At 37.6% G+C, this 10,190-nt stretch overlaps 1 long non-coding RNA gene across 1 annotated transcript in view; it reads right to left on the bottom strand.

The window, feature by feature from the left end:
- Window positions 1–1,348: 1,348 nt before the first annotated feature.
- LOC133218655 (uncharacterized) overlaps window positions 1,349–10,190 on the bottom strand; it is a 57,382-nt gene continuing 48,540 nt past the window's right edge. The window contains exon 3 of the long non-coding RNA XR_009727234.1: window positions 1,349–2,524. This is a non-coding gene — a long non-coding RNA (uncharacterized LOC133218655). The remainder of the gene's footprint in view (window positions 2,525–10,190) is intronic.

Below are 10,190 nucleotides of genomic sequence, written 5' to 3'. Positions count from 1 at the left end.
CAGAAGAGTTATCTTGGATTTTCAATGTTACTACCTTCCTTGCTGCCTTGGACTGTTGAGTCTACAATACGTAGAGACTCACTTTAGAATGAAAACCTAACTTACTAGTCTGTTGTCGATTTGGGAATTGTAAAAAGGTAGCCAACACCTTACTCAAATAAATGCCCTTGACAAGTTTTGAGCTGACATGATACTGGTATCCGGGAAGCTGCATACTACAAAAAAACCCCACTAGTTAAACATTAAAAGAGCACCTTTGTTCTACTAAAATCTTAAATTATTATTTTATCAGGAGCAGAAAAGAGCTAAGAAGGCCACTGGCATTTGCAAGAGATATTGGTATAAACTCCTTGTGAGCTTAAACATGCTTGGCAAAGGCACAGCTACTGGAAGCTATCAGAAAGGTAGAGTGAAAACAGATATAAGTCTAATACACCAGATCCACTCAAACAATGAAGTCAAAAGACAAGATAAGAAATAATCTCTTGCATCTGTCTTTGGAGGTAGATCAATTGCTGAACTTTTTTCTTCCTCATCTTGCTCAGAACAAAACCAAAAAGTTGAGCTATTATAGAACTTCCTTTATTCAAATTCAATTATTTGAGTCTAAATGTGCCTTGCACTGGAGCTGAGCATTACCTCACAATGCAAAAAGTTCTAACAGTTTCATTGTATTAACAAAGAAGAGAAAGAGCATGAACTTAAATAATTTAGATCTCATGTCAGAATTCGGTATTCCCATGCATCTCTCAGATTCCGAGTGTAGCCTTCTTTACACAACCTTTAAGAAAAATCACATGTGTTGTCCAGACAAAGGATAATTATTTGTAAACGTCCCTCGTTACAGATTTGTCCTTGTTTGCTAAAGTTGATGATGAATGACTGACAGATGAACATTGATCTAAGTTGAACCAGAAATTGCCTGAACCATGAGCAATATGAAATAATCCTACCAGATGGGAACTCTAATCACTGTGTTTCTAACACTGATAAAATAAACAGTGTGCAAGCAGATAGACACCTTATTTAAACAGACATTAATGCATTTTTAGGGGAAAATGTGTGTTTTCTGGCAGCTGTATTCAGCGCTCTGCAAGTGAATGATAAATTGCTTGTGCTAACTTTTAAACACATTGAATTAGGAAACTGAACTAAATAGAAGAGGTGTAGTCTGCCTGCCATAGCTTCCCAAACATTGTTTTATTTAGTTTAAAGATAAAATATTGGAGGGAACATGGCAATATGTACACAAATTTCTTATTGTTGGAACTGCTTGTATTCTGCAGCCTCCTCTGTGCTAACAACAGCCTCTTAAGCAGCAAAATACTCAGCAAGCAGGTAGAAAGGGTTTGAAATATGCATACTATTTTTTTTAAATTTCAGCTAGATGTGTAAGGATAGAAAACCCCAGGCTCTGAAGTAAGGGAGACATACGCAAACCAGGTAAGCTTTAAAATCTCTTGATCCAGTTAGAAGAAAACTGTAACCACATGATAATATCCATGCAAAAGTTGGAGGAGCTAGAAATAATACAATTTCAGCACTCTAGTCTGAGTACTTAAAAATATTTAATTACCATTCACAAGAGCTGAGATTTCAGCCTCTTACTATGGCTTACTGAGGTTTTTCAGACTATTACTTCTGCATCACTTAAACATAGTAACTCATTACTGACTGCGCAGTAAGACAGTAAACACTTCATAGCAAGATTGTGTTGAATCCCTGTGTGTCACACACACAACAATTCATAAATCATCATTAATATTTACAGTTGCAGGAGAGTTATGAAAACTTCTGTAATTGACAAAAACTGAAAAAACAAGGACTGGATGTCTGGAGAACAGTGCAGCAAGTTCAGCCATGGCAGCAGGTTGAACAGCAGAGGCACAAACCTCAATTTAATCCTAGGCTTTCACATGTTCATATGCTATGCTCTATCCAACCAGTAGAATTGCAATCATTAGTCTTCTGGTTTTCCACCCTTTATTTTTGATCTCAGTATGGATCCAGCTTGTCAGGTATTAGGGATGTAAACCTTAATTAGTTATGGACAGAAATAAATTTAGTTTCACAGTATAGAATTTCACACTTATTTCATTCTAATCCTAGCAAAATAAAACAATAGGTTTTGTCTGGACAAGAACACTGAAGCCTGGTCCTAGGGTGTCAGTTCTGGAGATTATTCTAATAATTTATCCAAAGTCTTTAACTAACTGACCAAGTAACTACTTGTAGCTTCTGGACTGGTCGCCAGACTAGATCTGTGAAACCTGGATTCAATCCACAACATGTTCATCTGGTGAGTACTTTTCCTAGCCCAAGCGAGAGGCACTGTTTCTCCTACAGGTACTGTTCTTAATTTGACAGTCTTACCTCCGGGATCCTGCTTGGTTTTGTTCTGAGTTTTGTAGGCAGCATAGAATTGAGAACCTCTCCAGGAGCAGGTGTTCACCACTTGAAGAGCATACTGAGCAGATGCTGTTTCCTGTTCCTCAGTGAAGGCTCTACAGTTTCTCAGGACAGCCTAAGAAAACATTACTCGGAATCAGGACAGAAACTGTCAATTCAGAAAAGCAGTTGGAAAAAGACAATTTTAAAAATTAATAAAAAAAATATACAGATTAACAAAACCTCACAGGAAATATCAACAAGAAAAACAACTTGGATCAAGTTAGCTCAGGTATATAGATTCTTACCAATATTTTCTGCTTGGCTTCTATTCTTCTTCCTCTCCTGCTAGCCCTTCACATTTCTATTTCAAATTATCAAGAGTTTTCTTTGTTTGTATATACAAAATATATTCCAAACATTCAAAAGAAACATATGTAATACACCTTCCTTCCCAAATTATTGCTATGCCAAACCTACACCTAATAAGACGCCCTTAATCAAGAGGTTGCTACATCACATCTACCTCCAAAAGTGATAAATATGCAGTGCTTCAACAGAAAATGCCCTCATTGAGACAGAAATTGTGGATAAGAGAAGGGTAAGCAAGATATTATTTATCCATTAATCTAGGCTGAGAATATAGACTAGCAGGAAATTTACCATTCTCTTACTACACACTCCAGTTACAGCTACATTTTATAAATGTAACTGTTAGCAGGTAGTTCTGTTCCAGGCTGTGCAAGACTAGGAGTGATAACTATAACTAGAACAGAAACCCTGATGTGTTTCACATCTTGACAGAAAATGTTGGGGGTTTGACCCCAGGAACTCCTAAAAGAAAAGGTGGGATGAGTTTGACCAATGCACTCTGATACTGTGTCTGCCTTAAGTGGGTTACATGCCGTGTCCATGAAAGCGGAGCATGAGGAGAAAAGAATGAATTAATGTTTCTTATGTTTTATAAAGCTTTGTGGCCACTATAGGAGACATTCAGGCAGAAGGGAATGCACTGGTTATTAAACAAGAGAAATACAAATTAAAAAGAAGTCTGCAGAGCAGAGGTTTAAGGTTTTATGGGAAAAAAAGAGTTAGATAAGATTACTAGTAGACAAAGACAGAAGATCTGTTTTCAAAGAAAGGGAGAAAGATCTCAAACAGCTATCAACCTTTACATAGGGAGAAGAGCTAGATTTCCAGTTGTCTCGCATTCCCAAACTGGCTTTAACAGTAATTCCAAATCTCACTGGAAGAATGAAGTTCTCCTGCCTCACTGTCTTTACAGCTGCAACATATCTTAATAAAGACAGAGATTTGGTGTCATGTGCTCTAAACCCATGTTTTAGTTTTCTCTGTCATAACAGTTTCCATTTCCATAGCCGAAGTTTAGACTTCTGTTTCACTGTATTAAGTTGCATGTTATTTTTAATTCAGTTTGTTTAGTATCAAAGGCAAATCTGGAAGAAGAAGACAAACCAAGGTTCCATTTGTTTGTGCAACAGCAAGCATGCCAGCTAGGGTTAGTGCACAGTCTCTCAGAGTATGCAGCCTACCATGGAAACTCCTGGTCTGGGGACTGTGTCCTGCCAAGTTTCCATGGTCACTTTCAAGGCTTATATTGACAGACTGCAATTCATGTAAACGGATTTCCAGGAAGGGGGAGGTGACAGAAAGAGAAGTCACAACTGTAAGAAGCCCTCAAACCCCAGTCTCAGCTCAACTCATCAGAAGTGTCAGTCTGGGTGAAGGAGGCAAGTGCCTTTTCCAAGCTCAGCGCTCTAGGAGCTCGTATGTTTGCCACCATTGTTACATTGATGTGGGAGGCAAATTGTAACCTGCCTAAGCTGGCTTTCCTGCTGCTCATTGGCATGTCTCTGGAGAATATGGAGTAATCCTAAAAGAATTAGAAACAAGCTGTTACATGCATGAAAATGTATTAATCAAGAGTAAAGGGAAACTTTTCTAGTTTATAAGTTACTCAAACCGGTTCTTATGGTCAAGGCCTGAAATTTTTACTCTAATCACATTAATGATGAAATTTATTTAAGGGTCCTTATATGTACAGACCTGCACTTGAAGTGAGGGGAAATTTTTACCCAAATGATCTGTGCACAAGACTATTGAAGCTTTCTTTTTGTATTCCCTTCTCGCTATCCCATTACACCAGCCATTGTTACTCTCGTGGAAAAAGAACCTGATGCTGTGCTACAGCCCTGTGAAGCAGCCCATGGAGCACAAACCCAAGCAAAATATAGAAAACAGACTAAAAGTATTCACAGAGCAGCAAGTTATTTTTCTAGTAAATTTCCAAGCTTATTTCATGTCAGCAATGAAATAATGATGACTGTGATTGCCATTGCAACACACACCTGGTCACTCAGCACGTAATTCCAATTTTTGACAGACCTGACTTCAGCAGCTATAGCCAAAGATGGAATGTCCAGCCCTACGTGTTTAGGACACAGCAAGAGACTGCTCCTCATGCTTAAATGAACAAAAGCAGGCAGCCTGTTCAGATGTTCCTAATGCTTTAACAAGGAAATGTATTTTTCCAGACCTTGGGTTCCTTTTATTGCCAGTGAGTAAAGACTGAAAGGGATATGAATTATGTTTGAAGGTATGCTTGCAGGGGAGGGACAGAGAACACCAGCCACAAAAACAACAGGACAACATATTCTGATATAATGTAGAATATCCCAACTACATGGCCCCAGAAATCCTGTTTCAGATCTCTTAATACTGACCAAGGTTCCTAAGGTAGAGAAACATATGTGCTTAAGTGTTAAGAGACTTGTTGCAGGTACAAGACAGGGCTATTTTTGACGCTGTTCAGAACACAGTAGTTGCTTAAGAGAGCCAGCTGAGGGATTATTATACAAATACAGGAGGTTTTGTCCCCAGGAGGTTGCATCATCTGATGGCTGCCTAGTAGTCAGTGTGAAATGACCACATGGTGTCAAATTGCTTTCTGGAAGAAAAGACTCTGCATCAAATCACCAATCTCAGTCGTTCCCCCTGCATCCCTACACGCACACACACACACACACACACACACACACACACACCACTAGTCTCCCTTGAGTTTCATCATTACTACAGTTATAATTAACCCAGGAAGCTGGTTAGAACATTGTTATTCCCTGCTACACGGTTGACTATTGTAGTACAGATGGGATCCTATTATTTCCCATGTGTACTAAAATGCTTAAATAAACTGTAGCCAGCTCAGGTGACAGCTGTGTGTTTGACTGGGTTAAAATTACAATGTCAACTTAGATAATAGATAACATATTGATGAACACGGTCTAAATGCTGGGATTTATGGGCATGGGTCATTTAGAAGGCCAACATATGGGGGGGGGGGGGCCCCCAACATAAATGGCAAACACAAAGATAGATGTACTTATTCCATGCTTTGTCAAAGAATGCTTCTGCAGTCTCACCCCTGCCCAGTGGCACCTAAAGATTTTATGAAGAGTAAAGATGGGTAATTTTTCAAAATTACATAAGAAATTAAATTATTTTAGTTAATTACTGTCATTTCAATGATTGTATGCAAAGAAGTGACTATATAACAGTAGGTTCTAAGGAAAATGTTGATATAATTTAAATTTTTTTATATACCCAGAGTTACAATCCTATGAAAGTACTGCAAATCATAGTACATGCAGTGTAGCTCTGTTCAGGCAACAGCTCTGCCAGACAGGGTAATCTTAATACAGACACATAGGGAAAATGATTTAATACAACACTCAACACTAATTCTGATTTGTCTATACAAATAAAAGAATGACTACGCTCTGTGATAACTACGTAGTTATCAGTGAATACAAAGAATGACTGTAAAACACCAAGATAGCATTTTCTAGCCAGAGAGAAAAAAAGTGTAATTTTTTTCTTTTTCTTCTCAAATGATATGAGATCCTGACAAACAGCTCCAGACTCTTCTAATGCTCTTCAGAAAGGTAAGCAGCCCCATATGTTTTATCTATACATCCAAGTTTTTGTTTGATCTCACATCACAAAATAGAGCACTACTTACATTTCCTAAAATGGAAAGAGTAGTGTAGCAGTATTTACAAAGTCCTACTTTAACACAATGATTTTAACAGCCATATGTTTTCTATATACTCAATGAATAGAGACACCAGATCTTCCTTAGTACAGTTAAGATCCAAAATTATTCTTTCTTGAAGGAGTATCTGCCATGATAATCATCAGCAGAAGAGAGCAGGGAAACTAGATTCCCTGGCCTAAAATTAACCTATGCAAAATCCTTTCTCTCCTTCACTGCACCACCCCCTTTGAATTTACCTTATGTATGTGTTTGTTTCCAGCCTACAGAAAAGAAAGGTTGCTTAGTTTCTCTTGGTAACACCTAACTCATGGGTGTGGGTGTTTGCTCATGTCAGCTTTCTGAAATCACTACTTCAGAAAAGTGTAAATACAACATATTTATTCAGGCTAATCAGCTGCAGGAGGTATTAGCATATAGTCAGGCATGGTGGAGGGCTTAAAGTGATGTACCCCACCAGGAAACTCTTCTAGGCTAGTGTGAAGAAATGGCATCACAATAAAGTGAAATTATTCTCTTTCTGGCTGTGCTCCTTTCCCTCCTCTGAGCAAATGCTCAAGTATATTCCAGACCAAAATTATTTCCTTTTTTTTTTTTTCTCTAAGTCAGAAAAGAGGACAAGCAAAAGTCAAAGAACTGAAGTTCTGAAAGCTAAAATACATTCAACTCTTTAAACCTCAAAGAAAATTGCATAAAATTATGCCTATTAAATTCATGGAGCAGCAAATATACAACCTAAAATACCAGTAAGTACTTATTTACACTTGAGAACTTCTATACTCTCTTGGAATAAAAGCATTTCTGTGCTAGTTCAACCTGACATGTTAATTTTCACTCAAATTATCTGGTACATTGCAGTGAATGGGTAAATACACTGTGCTGTAAGCTAATAGCCATGTCAGGCATTTCCAGAAGAACAAGGCTATTCACAGATGTGACATGAAATACTGCTTTTTAACATGTAGTGGAGTGTGCTACCAGTATATTCTTCTACAGGGTCTAGAATTATTTTTCTAGAGTAAAATCTGCATACAATCCAATCTCAGATCTAGAGGTAAACAAATAAATAATCACCTATACCACATTCCTGGTTTTCTGACACATTAGGATCACATACATGAGCAACCCTACTATTGCTCACCAGTATGGTTATGGAAATCATAGTCTGTCCCAGCCATAGGGATTTTAATTTTCCTCTTTGATTTAATATTTATAGATCACACACACTATTTCCCCCCCATCATGCTATTTGGCAGACTATTCACACTACACACAGTAAAAAAAAGTGTTATAAAATGTAATAGATTTCTTTCTTACAAATCCTGTGCTGGACTGCTTGTTTTTCTTTTGGTCTGTCTAGTAAGTTTCAATTGCTATATTAAAAAAAAATCTCTGATATAAATATATTTTACACTGGCTTGTTTCCATTGACTGTAGTAGACAGCAGAGTTATTTCCTGTTTCAACCAGAATAAGGAATTCATAATTCTCCTTTGAGAATTGTTCTAGATCTACAGTTATACAAAATTATTCATCCAGAATGATTTCATTTGTTCAACTTAAGGAGGTTAAATCGCAATAAACCAATTAGAAGAGAAAAAAAACCCAAAACAACAAAAACCAAACCCCATGTATTTTAAAGTGAGTAAGTCTAAAAGTACTATATAGGTAAAATTAACTCTAGTGCAGCTAACCCGAGTTAAGGTCTCAGTTTTGCTGAGAAAGTAAATTTTAATGGATTATTCTGAAACAGGGTTTTTTTTTTTATTTAAAATCTGAAATGTATCTCTTAAAAAATACTTTTGGTGCTTTTAGAGTGTCCTCTCCCTTCAAGCAATTTCTGAAATAGTTTCAAGAGGAAACCAAATGATTGGAGACTGACTGGTCTCAAGAGAGAAAAACGGGTTGTGTTTTCGTTAGCATGGGGGGGGAGGTGAAGGTCTTTTCTAAGTAACTGGAAATCTGCTGAGTAGTATGACCTTCTTTTTATACTGCATAATGTTCTGGGCATGGACCAGCTTTTCCAAAGACATCTATTCATCTGCCCAACCTGAGAATGTGTTAGAATTCCCCACTCCCCTATCATCAATCTCCTTATCCTCACACCTACATTCTGGACAGAGAGCATCACAAAATCCAGATAAAACAAGAAATTGCTCCAAGTGCTTCGTGATGGGTTGAATGAGACCCATACATTTTCCAAGCAGCAGTAAATCAGACAGGGGAGATTATGCTTGACTAAAAGCAGACAGCAAAAGTGCAGATTTAAAAGTGTTTGGGTGCACTTTAATGTCTTCAGAAAGCATGGAAAACTGCCTTCCTAAGTCCTGTGTCAGAGAAACATGTACCATGCCCTTCTTTTTGGAAGTCCCAGAGAAATAAGGTAACGCAGTAAATCCAACACTGCCCAAGAAGTGCCTACTCCTCTCCTAGCTTTAAACACCATTAGCAGAAGCAGAGATTTATTTTTTTTTTTCCTACCTAAAAGCCTCCATGCAGCATTTTTGAATTTTAGGGTTTTGCACCTCTCCTTCCCTCAGTCTTTTTAGTACAGCTGCACAGACTTAGGAAAAAGCAGCTTGTCTCAGTCAAGTTATCTTTGGTCTGGACTAGTTCTCAATAACAGTAAAGGTATAAGGTGCACGGGTTTCACTACAGAAACATTACCCAGTCACCCAGTCAACTTTTACTGATCATCACACGATTACTCAGGTACTTTAAATGTGCTAATGCAGACTGTAGGCGTAGCTTCCTCAGCAGCACACGTCTGCTTGACCCAGATATTAATACTTCTCTTACTCATGCTGAAGTAACTTTCCTAAAGTTTCTGAGATTAGTTAACAGGGAAAAAAAACAACAAATGGAAGCAGTACAGAAGGTCACATCTTTCTATTATCCCTCAGTTCAGACTTAGCTCAGACTTACCTTCCCCAGCTATAAGCAGTTAGTTCTCTAAAGTTTACAGCTATTGTACAGCCCCTTAGTGACCACTCAGTAGATCCTGACCTTCTTTTTCATGTCTGCTCTGAGGTGAAAGTCATAAACAACATCAAGTTGGAACTTACTGTTACTTCAGCTGTCTCAATTCTGAGGAACCACTCACAGAACCCAGCTTCCAGTTCCTAAATTCTATTGATTAGCTTCAGCTGTCAAGCTTTCTGATCTTCAATCCTATATAAACAAATCCCAATAGTACAATTTTCACAGGAAATGAAGATGACTTATATAGAATCATTTCTTTCTTTGAGACCTTTCCAAACAGATTTTCTATTGTCCTTGGTAATAATGAATTAGACATGTTTGGCCAACTTGGCAAACTGGAATATTTCAGGACACTGCCGCACAGCATAACTCAAATATAAAGTAATACATTTTTCCAAACATAACTAACCCATATGTTTTTCATTAGGAATTATGTGAAACAAAGAAGACCACTTAATTATTACAGGCTAAAAAAATAAAACCTCAGACCAGTGCACTGGTTAAGGGAAGGAAGGGGGAAGTAACAGGCCCTCTTCTTCAAGGCAGCGCATAAACTATTCGGTATAAATTGTTCGATTCTTTGTTAAAAAAGCAAAATACAATTTATAGCCTGTGATTAATTTATCCACAAAATAAAAAAAAAAAAAAACCAGCTCAATATATCTTTTTCAAGTCAACCCTGAAATGCTAGTGTTCACAAATCCCTCTGCCCCCAAGGCATTTGGGAAAACTTTGTGCATTTTCAA

Source organism: Neopsephotus bourkii, unplaced genomic scaffold (genome assembly GCF_033783945.1).
Source record: "Neopsephotus bourkii isolate Nb327-2 ecotype Australia unplaced genomic scaffold, CSIRO-AGI_Nbou_v1 NB_1279, whole genome shotgun sequence".
Lineage (NCBI taxonomy): Eukaryota > Metazoa > Chordata > Aves > Psittaciformes > Psittacidae > Neopsephotus > Neopsephotus bourkii.
Note: the sequence above shows the minus strand (reverse complement) of the source record. Positions and strands in the feature narration are given on the sequence as shown.